This window comes from Dendrobates tinctorius, unplaced genomic scaffold (assembly GCF_039654945.1).
Source record: "Dendrobates tinctorius isolate UK_male_01 unplaced genomic scaffold, ASM3965494v1 ptg000068l, whole genome shotgun sequence".
Classification (NCBI taxonomy): Eukaryota; Metazoa; Chordata; class Amphibia; order Anura; family Dendrobatidae; genus Dendrobates; species Dendrobates tinctorius.
In genome coordinates this window covers 571,278-584,004 of record NW_027361736.1, presented here as the reverse complement: position 1 = coordinate 584,004, position 12,727 = coordinate 571,278, and positions in this window count along the sequence as shown.

Below are 12,727 nucleotides of genomic sequence, written 5' to 3'. Positions count from 1 at the left end.
GGGGGGAATCACTGTTTCGGCACATGGCAGAGCTCAGAAGGGAAGGAGTGCCGTTTGACTTTTCAATTCAAAAGTGGCTGGAATTCAGATCGGACGCCATGTCGCGTTTGGAGAGCCCCTGATGTGCCTAAACAGTGGAAACCCACCACAAGTGACCCCATTTTGGAAACTAGACCCCCCAAGGAACTTATCTAGATATGTGGTGAGAACTTTGAACCCACAAGGGCTTCACAGAAGTTTATAACGTACAGCGGTACAATTAAAAAATCATATTTTTTCCACAAAAATGATCTTTTCACCCCCAATTTTCATTTTACCAAGGGTAACAGGACCCTAAAAGTTATTGTGCTATTTGTTCTGAGTACGCTGATACTCCACATGTGGGGGTAAACCACTATTTGGGCGCATGGCAGAGCTCGGAAGGGAAGGAGCGCCATTTGACGTTTTTGGCTGGAATTGAGATCGGACACCATGTCGCGTTTGGGAAGCACCTGTTGTACCAAAACAGTGGAAACCCCCCACAAATGACACCATTTTGGAAACTAGACCCCAAGGAACTTATCTAGATGTGTGGTGAGAACTTTGAACCCCCCAGTGCTTCACAGAAGTTTATAATGCCTGGGCGTGAAAATAAAAAAATCGTATTTTTTCCACAAACATAATCTTTTAGTCACCAACTTTTTTATTTTCCCAATGGTACCAGGAGAAATTGGACCCCAAAAGTTGTCCAATTTGTCCTGAGTACGCTGATATGTGGGAGAAAACTACTGTATGGGCACACATCGGGGCTCGGAAGGGAAGTAGTGACGTCTTGGAATGAAGACTTTCATGGAATGGTCTGCGGGTGTCATGTTGCTTTTGGAGAGCCCCTGATGTACCTAAACAGTGGAAACCCCCCACAAGTGACCCCATTTTGGAAACTAGATCCCCTAAGGAACTTATTTAGATGTGTGGTGAGCACTTTGAACCCCCAAGGGCTTCACAGAAGTTTATAATGCCCAGGCATGAAAATAAAAAAATCATATTTTTTCCACAAACATGATCAATTAGTCCCCAATTTTTTTATTTTCCCAAGGGTACCAGGAGAAACTGGACCCCAAAAGTTGTTGTCCAATTTGTCCTGAGTATGCTGATACCTCATATGTGGGAGAAAACTACTGTATGGGCACACGTCGGGGCTCGGAAGGGAAGTAGTGACGTTTTGGAATGCAGACTTTGATGGAATGGTCTGCGGGTGTCGTGTGCGTTTGGAGAGCCCCTGATGTACCTAAACTATTGAAACTCCCCACAAGTGACCCCATTTTGGAAACTAGACCCCCCATGGAACTTATCTAGATGTGTGGTGAGCACTTTGAACCCCCACGTGCTTCACAGAAGTTTATAACGCCCAGGCATGAAAATAAAAAAATCATTTTTTTCCACAAAAATGATATTTTTGCCCCCAATTTTTTATTTTCCTAAGGGTAACAGGAGAAATTGGACCCCAAAAGTTGTTTTGCAACTTGTCCTGAGTAGGATGATACCCCATATGTGGGGGTAAAACACTGTTTGGGCGCATGGCAGAGTTTGGAAGGAGCACCATTTGACTTTTTCAACGCAGAATTGTCCGGAATTGAGATCAGACGCCATGTTGCATTTGGAGAGCACCTGATGTGCCCAAACAGTGGAAACCCCTAATTCTAACTCCAACCCTAACCCCAACACACCCCTAACCCTAATCCTAGCCCTAATCCTAACCCTAGCCCTAACCCTAACCCTAGCCCTAACCCTAACCCTAGCCCTAATGGGAAAATGGAAATAAATACATTTTCTTTTAATTTTATTATTTTTCCCTAACTAAGGGGGTGATAACGGGGGGGTTGATTTACTATTTATGGCGGTTTTTATGTTTGGCAGCTGTTACACACTAAAAGACACTTTTTATTGTAAAAATAGTTTTTGCATCACCACATATTGAGAGCTATAATTTTTCCATATTTTTACCCACTGAGTCATGTGAGGTCTTATTTTTTGTGGGACGAGTTGACGTTTTTATTGTTACCATTTTCGGGCACGTGACGTTTTTTGATCGCTTTTTATTTTGTTTTTTTGGGACACAGAATTTACAAAAAAACAGCGTTTCATGAATTTCTTTTGGGTGGTGCGTTTATGCCGTTCTGGCTGCGGTAAAATTTATAAGGTGGTTTTATTCTTCGGGTCAGTACGGTTACAGCGATACCTCATTTAGGTCATTTTTTTATGTTTTGGCGCTTTTATGCTATGAAAACAATTTTATTCTAAAAAATAATTATTTTTGCATCACTTTATTCTGTGAGCTATTACTTTTTTGTTTCTTTGCTGATGATGCTGTATGGCAGCTCGTTTTTTGCGGGACAAGATGACGTTTTCAGCGGTACCATGGATATTTATATGCGTCTTTTTGATCGCACGTTATTGCACTTTTTGTTCGGCGGTATGATAATAAATCATTATTTTTTGCTTCGTTTTTTATTTTTATTTTTTAAGGGGTTCGCTTAAGGGGTACAGTTGGGACAGTTTTATAGGGTGGGTCGTTACGGACGCGGCGATACCAAATATGTGTACTTTTATTGTTTTGGTTTTTTTTTATTTCCAAAAAATGAATTTATTGAGGAATATTTTTTTTTTTTTAATTTATTTAGCGATTTTTTTAAAATTATTTTTACACTTTTTTTTTTTTTTTACTTTATTACAATGTCCCAGGGGGGACATAACTGTCCTGTGACAGATCGCTGATCTGTTACAGGCAGTCCAGAAGGCTTCCTCATGCCTGCGCTTTGCAGGCACTGAGGAAACCAGCTTCCTGCAGGCCCCCGGAGGTCCCCGCCACCAGGGGAAGAGTCTTGAGGAGATCATTTGCATATTCCCAGTGCCTTCTGGGATAAGTGAAGAGTCTCCGCGAGCTCAACGATCACTGGGTTTTGGCCGTTGCAGCTGAAAAGAGGAAATCGGAAAACCAGGGGAAGAGTCTTGAGGAGATCATTTGCATATTCCCAGTGCCTTCTGGGATAAGTGAAGAGTCTCCGCGAGCTCAACGATCACTGGGTTTTGGCCGTTGCAGCTGAAAAGAGGAAATCATCTTTCATCGTTTTTAAGAAATCTCAAGATGGAAGAGGCCAGGAGCCATTTGGTGAGCTGCATTTCTTGCTACATGTTCACAGATTTACCAGTGGAAAAGCCAAACTTCACATGCCACAAATGCAAGCTTGTGTCCCTGTTGGAGGAAAAGTTGCAAAATCTCGAAGAGAGGTTAGCTACGTTGAAGATCATTAAGGAAGGTGAAGAGTTCTTGGACAGAGCAGAATTATCTCTTCATGTTACAGAAAGAGAAGAAATTCGAAGTGCACCTGAAGAAACAGAGGAATGGAGACATGTGACCCAGAGAAGCAGGAGGATCAGGAGGCAGTCAGCACCCATACTGCTCAGGAACCAGTACCAGGCCCTCACGCAGGAAAACGATGAAGAATTACATCAGGATAAGACTTTGCCAACAAACAGCAACCTTGTACGCCTTCAGAGTCCTCCTGAATGGAGAAAGAAAAATGTTGTGAAGAAGAAACGGAGAGTGGTGGTCATGGGGGATTCCCTGTTGAGAGGAACAGAGGCCGCTATCTGCAGACCGGATATAACTTCAAGAGAAATGTGCTGTCTTCCAGGTGCAAAAATTAAAGATGTGTCTGACAGGATATCAGGACTCTTCAGACCTACAGATGACTACCCATTCCTGCTACTACATGTGGGGACAAATGACACCGCAAGAAACGACCTGGAAACCATCTGCAGAGACTTTGAAGACTTAGGCAAGAAAGTGAAAGAACTGGGAGCGCAGGTGGTCTTCTCTTCCATCCTCCCAGTGGATGGCCATGGAACAAGGAGGTGGAATAAGATTCTGCAGGTGAACAACTGGCTACGTCGATGGTGCCGTCAGCAACGATTTGGATTTCTGGATCACGGAGTGAACTACTTATACGATGGACTACTTGCTAGAGATGGGGTGCACCTTACGAAGACTGGAAAGCATGTATTTGGAAGTCGCCTTGCTACACTTGTAAGGAGAGCTTTAAACTAGAACAACATGGGAAGGGAAGCAAAAGACCAGAAAAAGCCATACACCTGACAAATGCTATTGAGAACTCTGCTATTAGAAGTGGAAAGGAAGAACAAAGACGAAAGAATCTAATTAATAAAAATATTGGAGAAAGAGAAACCCATCACAAACTAAAATGTTTCTATACTAATGCACAAAGCATGGGCAACAAACAAGGAGAATTGGAACTACTAACACAGGAAAAGAAATATGATGTCATTGGAATCACTGAGACTTGGTGGGACGATACACATGATTGGAATACAAGACTAGAAGGATATAACTTATTTGCAAGAAACAGACTTGATAAACGAGGAGGGGGTGTCGCATTGTATGTTAGAAACGCGTATATCTGCACAGAGATCCAAGCTTCAGAGACTGGGAGTTCTGTGGAAACTGTTTGGGTAAGAATACAAGGACAGAACAATGGAAAGGACACCATTGTAGGCATTTACTACAGGCCACCTGTGCAAGCGGAAAATATGGATGAACCCTTTATGCATCAAATGGCCAAGTTCTCCAAAAAATATGACATAGTTGTCATGGGAGATTTCAACTATCCAGACATTTGTTGGGAATCTCTCTCAGGCAAAACTAACAGGTCAAGGAAATTCTTATCCTCTCTTGCTGACAACTTTATCTTCCAAAAGGTAGGGGAGAAAACAAGGGGAACTGCTACCTTGGATCTAATCCTTATAAACAGGGAGGAAATGGTTGAGGAGGTAAAAGTGGCTGGGACCCTAGGAGGTAGCGACCATGCTATTTTAGAATTTTGGATAACTAGAGGCGGAAGACCTGTGAAGACTCAGACGTCAAGGTTAGATTTCAGAAAGGCAGATTTTAAGGGATTCAGAAAGAGAATTGGAGGGATCCAATGGCTGGATATCCTTAAAGACAAGAATGTCCAGGAAGGATGGGAAATCTTGAAAAATGAAATTCTCAAAGCACAGTTGTTAACAATTCCGAAAAGAGGGAAGAATAGGAAGCATTTAAGGAAACCAGGATGGATGAACACAGAACTTAAGCACATGCTAAACAGGAAGAAAAAAATGTTTATAAAATGGAAAGAGGGAGGCATATCTAAAGAAGAATATAATGCTGTCTGCAGAACCTGCAGGGCACAAATCAGATTAGCTAAAGCTGAAAATGAATTGAGGCGTGCAAGAGATGTCAAAAGCAATAATAAAGGATTTTGGGGATATGTCAAAAGTAAAAGAAAAGTCAAAGATGCTATAGGATTTTTACAGGATGAAAATGATGAAATGGTAAGACAGGATGTTGAGAAGGCTGAACTTTTAAATTCCTATTTTGCATCTGTTTTCTCTCAGAAAGGAAATGTAACATCAACTGTTATTCACTGTCCTATTAAGGGAATAGAAGAATCCAGGATATCTATAAACAGAAAGATAGTGAGGAAACACTTAGCTAACCTAAATGAATTCAAGTCTCCAGGTCCAAATGAATTACACCCCAGAGTACTGAAGGAGATAGCAGAAGAAATTTTTGAACCCCTCTCCATAATCTTTGAAAATTCTTGGAGAACAGGAGAAGTGCCAGAAGACTGGAGAAGAGCAAATGTTGTTCCTATCTTCAAAAAGGGGAAGAAGGTGGACCCAGGCAACTATAGGCCGGTGAGTCTGACTTCTATACCAGGAAAGATCTTTGAACAAATTATTAAACAACATGTATGTCAATACCTGGATAAGAATGAAGTGATTAAACAGAGTCAGCATGGGTTTGTAACTAATAAGTCATGTCAGACTAACTTAATTTCCTTCTATGACGGTATCACTGATTGGGTTGATCAAGGAAATGCTGTAGATATAGTATATCTTGACTTCAGCAAAGCATTTGACAAAGTCTCTCATACAATCCTTATTGAAAAAATGACTAAGTATGGAATGGACAAGGCAACTGTTAGGTGGATTCATAACTGGCTTAGTGATCGGACCCAAAGAGTGGTCGTAAATGGCTGCACATCCAGTTGGAAGAATGTCTCAAGTGGGGTACCACAGGGCTCTGTCCTGGGCCCTGTATTGTTCAACATCTTTATCAACGATTTAGATGAAGGAATTGAGGGTAAACTGGTTAAATTTGCTGATGACACAAAGCTAGGAGGGATAGCTAATACTAGAGAAGAGAGAGAGAGGATTCAAAAAGATTTAAATAAACTGGAGAAGTGGGCAGTGACTAACAGAATGGTTTTTAACAGGGAGAAATGCAAAGTACTACATCTGGGCAATAAAAATGAAAAAAGCATATATAGAATGGGAGGAATAGGGCTAAGTGACAGCACATGTGAAAAAGACTTGGGTATACTAATAGATCACAGACTGAATATGAGTCAACAGTGTGATGCAGCAGCAAAAAAGGCAAATGCAATTCTAGGATGTATTAACAGAAGCATACAGTCTAGATCACGTGAAGTCATTATTTCCCTCTACTCCTCTTTGGTCAGACCTCATCTGGAATATTGTGTCCAGTTTTGGGCACCACATTTTAAAAAAGACATCAACAAACTGGAGCAAGTTCAGAAAAGAGCGACCAGAATGGTGACCGGTCTGCAATCCCTGTCTTATGAGGAAAGGTTGCAGGATTTGGGAATGTTTAGTTTGCAAAAGAGAAGACTGAGAGGAGACTTAATAGCTGTCTACAAATATCTAAAGGGCTGTCACATTGTAGAAGGATCAACTTTATTCTCATTTGCACAAGGAAAGACTAGAAGCAATGGGATGAAACTGAATGGGAGGAGACACAGATTAGATATTAGAATTTTTTTTTTAACAGTTAGAGTGATCAATGAGTGGAACAGGCTGCCACGAGAAGTGGTGAGTTCTCCTTCAATGGAAGTCTTCAAACAGAGGCTGGACAGACATCTGACTGGGATGATTTAGCGAATCCTGCATTGAGCAGGAGGTTGGACCAGATGGCCCAGGAGGTCCCTTCCAACTCTACAATTCTATGATTCTATGATCCGGGGACCTGCAGGAAAGGAGCCTCCCGCAGCAGCGCTGCACATTGCGCTGCCGTGGGGGCTCAGGGAAGCACGGAGGGAGCCCCCTCCCTGCCGATGCTTCCCTTTAACCCCCGGTACACCGTGATCGTGTTTGATCACGGTGTGCAAGGGGTTAACGTGTCGGGGGCAGTCCGTGACCGCCCCTGACACATTGTGCCGGGTGTCAGCTGTGATAATCAGCTGACACCCGGCCGCGATCAGCGGCGCTCACCACGTGGGCGCTGCTGATCGCTGTGACGTAATATTCCGTCCATGGTAATTATGTCCAGGGTCACATGGACGGAATATTACGTCCATTGTAGGTAAGGGGTTAAGGGCATAAACATTTTGAGTTTGAAAATTGCAAAATTTTCACATTTTGAAAATTTTTTGATATTTCACAAATATACACCAATCATATAGACCAAAAATTACCACTATCATGAAGTAAAATATGTCAGGAAAAAACAGTCTCATAATCAGCGGGATCCATTGAAGCGATCCAGAGTTATTATCACATAAATTGACACTAGTCAGGTTTAAAAAATTTGACCTGGTCATTAGGGTAAAAATTAGCTCCGTTACTAAGAGGTTAAATATAGTCACACTTTAAGGTGAAAACGAAGTAGTCTGTTGGTAAATGGTTCATTAAACAGTGTCTTGTGCTTGGAAAAGTAGCTAAACCAGTAGTATCTAAGTTACTCAAAAGTTGAAATATAGATGCGGAACATACAAAATCAAGAATCATATGAAAAAAATTCCCAATAATTTCCTGTGTATTCTATGTGAGAACAGAAAACAAACAAGATCATCAGTCTTCCTCTTTCAGTCAGGCTACATTCACATGACTGTATTTTCAGTCCGAGTACTGTGTATAGAAAAAACTGACATTATACATACACCACTAGGAGCAATATTATTCAATTGAGCTGTTCAAATGATCACTGTTTTTAAATGTGGACCAATTTTTTGTATGTTAAAAATAGCAGCGTGCATTAATCTCCATTTGCCGGATGAGATTTGCCTAATCAAGTCTATGGGTGTGCAAAATAAAATCAGTTCCCATACGGATCATTCATGTAGTATCTGACTTTACAGATACATTGCAATTATTAAGATAGGAAACTGTATTTTGTCTTGTAAATTTTTTTAACTGCTGATGTATAAAAATAGATGCCATACATGTTGCTAGGGTCCTGATTTTGAAGAAAGTTTTGTATGGGCAAAATGGGAAAAATATCAGGGTGACCAGATACTAAAATTAATTCAGACAGAAGCCAAAATTAAATTAGACTCCAATTTAGACGCCAATATAACTAAAACCCCTGGTCACACCACAAATTTAATTCAAATTCAATAATTATTTCAGAACACAAGGAAGACTCCTAAGTAAATCTCGACTCCAAAATGAACCCACCCAACAGACCATGAAATAAGTCCAGACCAGTGCACAATTAATTCAGACTGCAAACCAGAAACAACAATGAGGCTGGGGTCAGACTTGCGTGTGCAATGCGAGAAACTCGCTAATCAATACCTGGCATGCTACCGGCACTCAGGACCGGAGTGTGAGCCTACATGTATTTCCATGTAGCTGCACACTCCAGTCCCAAGTGTCAGCGGCAGTGCCGGGTATTGATGCGAGAGACTTGAGCGAGTTTCTCGCAATGCACATGCAAGTCTGACCCCGGCCTATATCCAAAACTCAGACAACAATTAAAGTTAATGCATTCTTCAGAACCAATGTCAAATATTGATATCCTAGACCAGGCACCAAGCTCAATATGCACCCCCAAACTAAACCTTAGATCAAGCCCTAAAAAAAACCCTTACCCACAAATGAGCATGCTGTAGGTCTACCCACTGAGCATCCACTTACACTGCTCCTAATAGACTGTAATCAAGGTCCGGGAGGACCAAAACGGTGGCCATCTTGCAAAAAATTTGTAGAACTCTTCAACTTTACATGCTGACATGTAAATGAACTAAAATTTATCATTTTCGTTTAATCAGATTTGCTTCTAAAAATGTGTAAGTCTCTTTCATAAGCAAGTATCAACACACATTTTTTAAATCATAGACAAAAATAATGTTTTTCTGAATTATTTAATTTGACTAAGAAATGCCTATATATGTCCATGGACGGCAGAGAAAGGCTGTATGTCTCATTCGTGGTTTCCTGTCACTGTTGTGTGTGATTTATGCTGCTCAGTTGGTACATCACTGCACATAGCCTTACCATATATAGATTTGGAAAAATGTTGTGCAATGCTTTAGGTTGTTTGCAGTTATTTCTAATTAGCTAAAAGCAAAATTCTCTATCAATCTGTAGTCCCATCAGACTAAAGGATGCCTGGTAAAGTTTCATACATTGCTGGAGAGAAAGCAGGCTCACATGATGTCAGGCATGGTGTGTGGGCTTCCCCACAATGCCTTGAAGCTATCAGTACGCATATTCTAATACAGCTATTCATAGAAGCCTTTCACAGTTCACAGTCACTATAAAAGATGAGGGCAGGGAAAGCAGCAGCTATTTTAGACTTTACAGCTCAGGGATAGGAATTCAGAACACACAGCTCATCATTACAAATAGGTATAGCGAGGCGTAAATCTGATTGTGGTGTACTACTTCAGTGCTTAATAGCATAGAATATGGGAGTGATAGTTTCAGTCTGTGAATAATAATACATAGATTCAAAATGTTGTTGGCTATATGTGGACTCACTGGTACCATTGTGTGATGTGGACTCCTCTATTCTGGATGCCCGTACCCACGCCTGCGTTCATCATTTGTTGGATCTGGAAAGAATACCTACTTTCATCATCGTTTCACGGCACATTGATATTATGGAGAATGTGGACACTCCTTTGTGTTCGGGTCACTCTTCTATTACCTTAAAAAAAAGTTCCTTTTGACTGTTGCATCAATCGTACTGTGTACTTTTATAATCCTTACTGGTGCTCTGGATTTTTGGTAGCACATATTATCATATAATGTGTTTATATTGTTTGCCCCAATTATTATTGATGTCACTACTTTCATTGTATTTCCTCCACGGTCTGTTTTTGTGACCTTGGTTTACTATTAATTATTATTTATTATTTGTTATTTTATATTTAGATTTATTTTTTATTTTTTAAGTTTCTTCTCCCGATTCTTTATGCTGTGACCATAGTGCGCATACCTGCGCTCACCCGTTGCTCCGATATGGGTTCGGGCGTCTTTTCGCCTCGGGTTATACACGGGGTTAAATTCCCTGTGCTTTCCCTGACGTGTGACGCCTGCCCCATCTTTTGGAGGACTGAGGTGTTGCGCTGAGTATGCGCCGCTATTTATGGTCTGACTATATTCTTATCATTTCCGACATTTTTTTCAACGCAATACATTGCGCAGGCGTCTAGGTTAACGATGCCATCCAGTTTTTATATGAGTGCGGTTTTGTTGTGACTATACTAGTAATCACTTCCTGGTTCGAGTGAGCTGCACCACGCATGCTTTGTCCGCTGCCTTTGGTTGGTAGACCTGCCCCATGTGATCGTTTTCAAGTGGGAGGTCTTTCTGCATAAAAACATGGTGGATCATTTTAGCCAATACTCCCTTGATAAAGCGCCTGTGGCAGGCGCGAAACGCGCGTCGGGGGTCGTTGCATGGGCCTTTACCTCCTCTGCTCCCCGGTAAGCAGCCTGTCTTCACTTGCCTTTATATTTCGGTCATTTGGGTTGTTTCCCGGGTTCTCACCGGCACAACTGAGCAGTTTTTTGATATGTTGATATTCATGTTACTAACTACTCAAGAATTTTTGCACATGTCATTTATCCATTTTTGTTCAGTGTCCATTGGACTTGCACATTGACTTTTTTGATTTCTTCTTGGCACTCTAGATATGTACAATTATGTACAATATACATCCAATTGAGTATGCCATAGCTTACTACTATTAGATATATATCTGTTATGTGCAATGTCCAGGGGCTGACTGAACGTTGTGCCATATAGACTTGGAGCACTGGTATCATTTTATTTTCCCTGTCCTTGTCTGTCCTGATTGTTGTATCATTGGGGTTTTTCCCCCTTATTTTAATCAACTTGTACATTTGTCTGCACTTTATGTGAGTACTAATAAAATTTATACTTTTTGCATATATCTTGGATCCGTTACTCCGTTTTCTCCCTTCTAATGATAGGAAGGTGCTGGACCGGCAGAGTCACTCAGGGCAACTGTGAATTGATTGATCCATGATATACAGCAGTTCAACACCTTAAAGACAACCTGGCTGTCATGTGCAATATAGATATCTGGTAAATATGTAGATAAACTATGTTGTTAACCCCTTAATGAACAGAGGTATTTTTGGTTTTGCATTTTCATTTTTTGCTGACCTTATTGCCAGAGCCATAATTTTTTTTTATTTTTTGGTCAAAATGGCCATGTGAGGGTTTGTTTTTTGCAGGTCGAGTTGTACTTTTGAATGAAATCATTGGTTTTACCATGTCTTGAACCTGAAAACGGGGGAAAAAAATTCCAAGTGTGGTTAAATTGCAAAAAATGTGCAATCCCACACTTGTTTTTTGTTTTGCTATTTTTCCTAGGTTTACTAAATGCTAAAACTGACCTGCCGTTATGATTCTCCAGGTCATTATGATTTCATAGACCCCAAACATGTCTCTAGGTTCATTTTTACCTAAGTGGTGAAAAAATTTTTTAGACTTTGTTAAAAAGAGGAAAAAAAATTGTGCCATTTTCTGATACCCATAGCGTCTCCATTTTTCGTGATCTAGGGTTGGGTGAGGGCTTATTTTTTGTGTGCCAAGCTGACTTTTTAATGATACCATTTTGGTGCAGATACAATCTTTTGATCGCCCGTTATTGCATTCTAATGCAATGTCGCGACAACCAAAAAACGTAATTCTGGCGTTTTGACTATTTTTCTCGTTACGCCCTTTAGCGATTGGGTTAATCTTTTTTTTATTGATTGATTGGGTGATTCTGAAGGTGGTGATACCAAATATGTATGTCCATACTTCCAGAGAAACAAAGAGGACAGCACCGCCAATACCGCTATCAATGTAAACGTATGGTGTTATTGAATACCGCGGGCATATACCTCAAGACTTCGGGTTCTCACCAAGAAAACAACAGCACCCCAGATCCAAACTTTAGAAGAAAAAATGGGTATCACTCACCAATCTTAAAAATTCCACTCTTTATTGGTAACGCTAAAACATCTTCACCAGGAGAGTAGGAAAATGAGTGTGCAAGTTACGACGGCCGTTTCGTGCCGTGGCGCTTTTACAGATCAATAGGTCAGAGGATGTGACAGAGAAATACCCAATCACAGGTATGCTCCTCCCTCCACCACTCTGAGACCAGGTGCAATTAAATACATTTAGAAAACATGAAAAACAAATACAAATCATTTACTTGAAAAACACAATGAGAATAAAACTAAACTTACAGAAAAATAGACATATCCATTCTATCATTAAAGCCGGTGGATTCCATTGCACGAGTGTGCATAATCCACCTGGCTTCCCGTCTTAATAGAAGTCTATGCAAATCCCTCCCTTGTGGGGGTAGATTAAACCCGCAAATAACAGAACATTAGGATCTCCCCCATGGCAATCT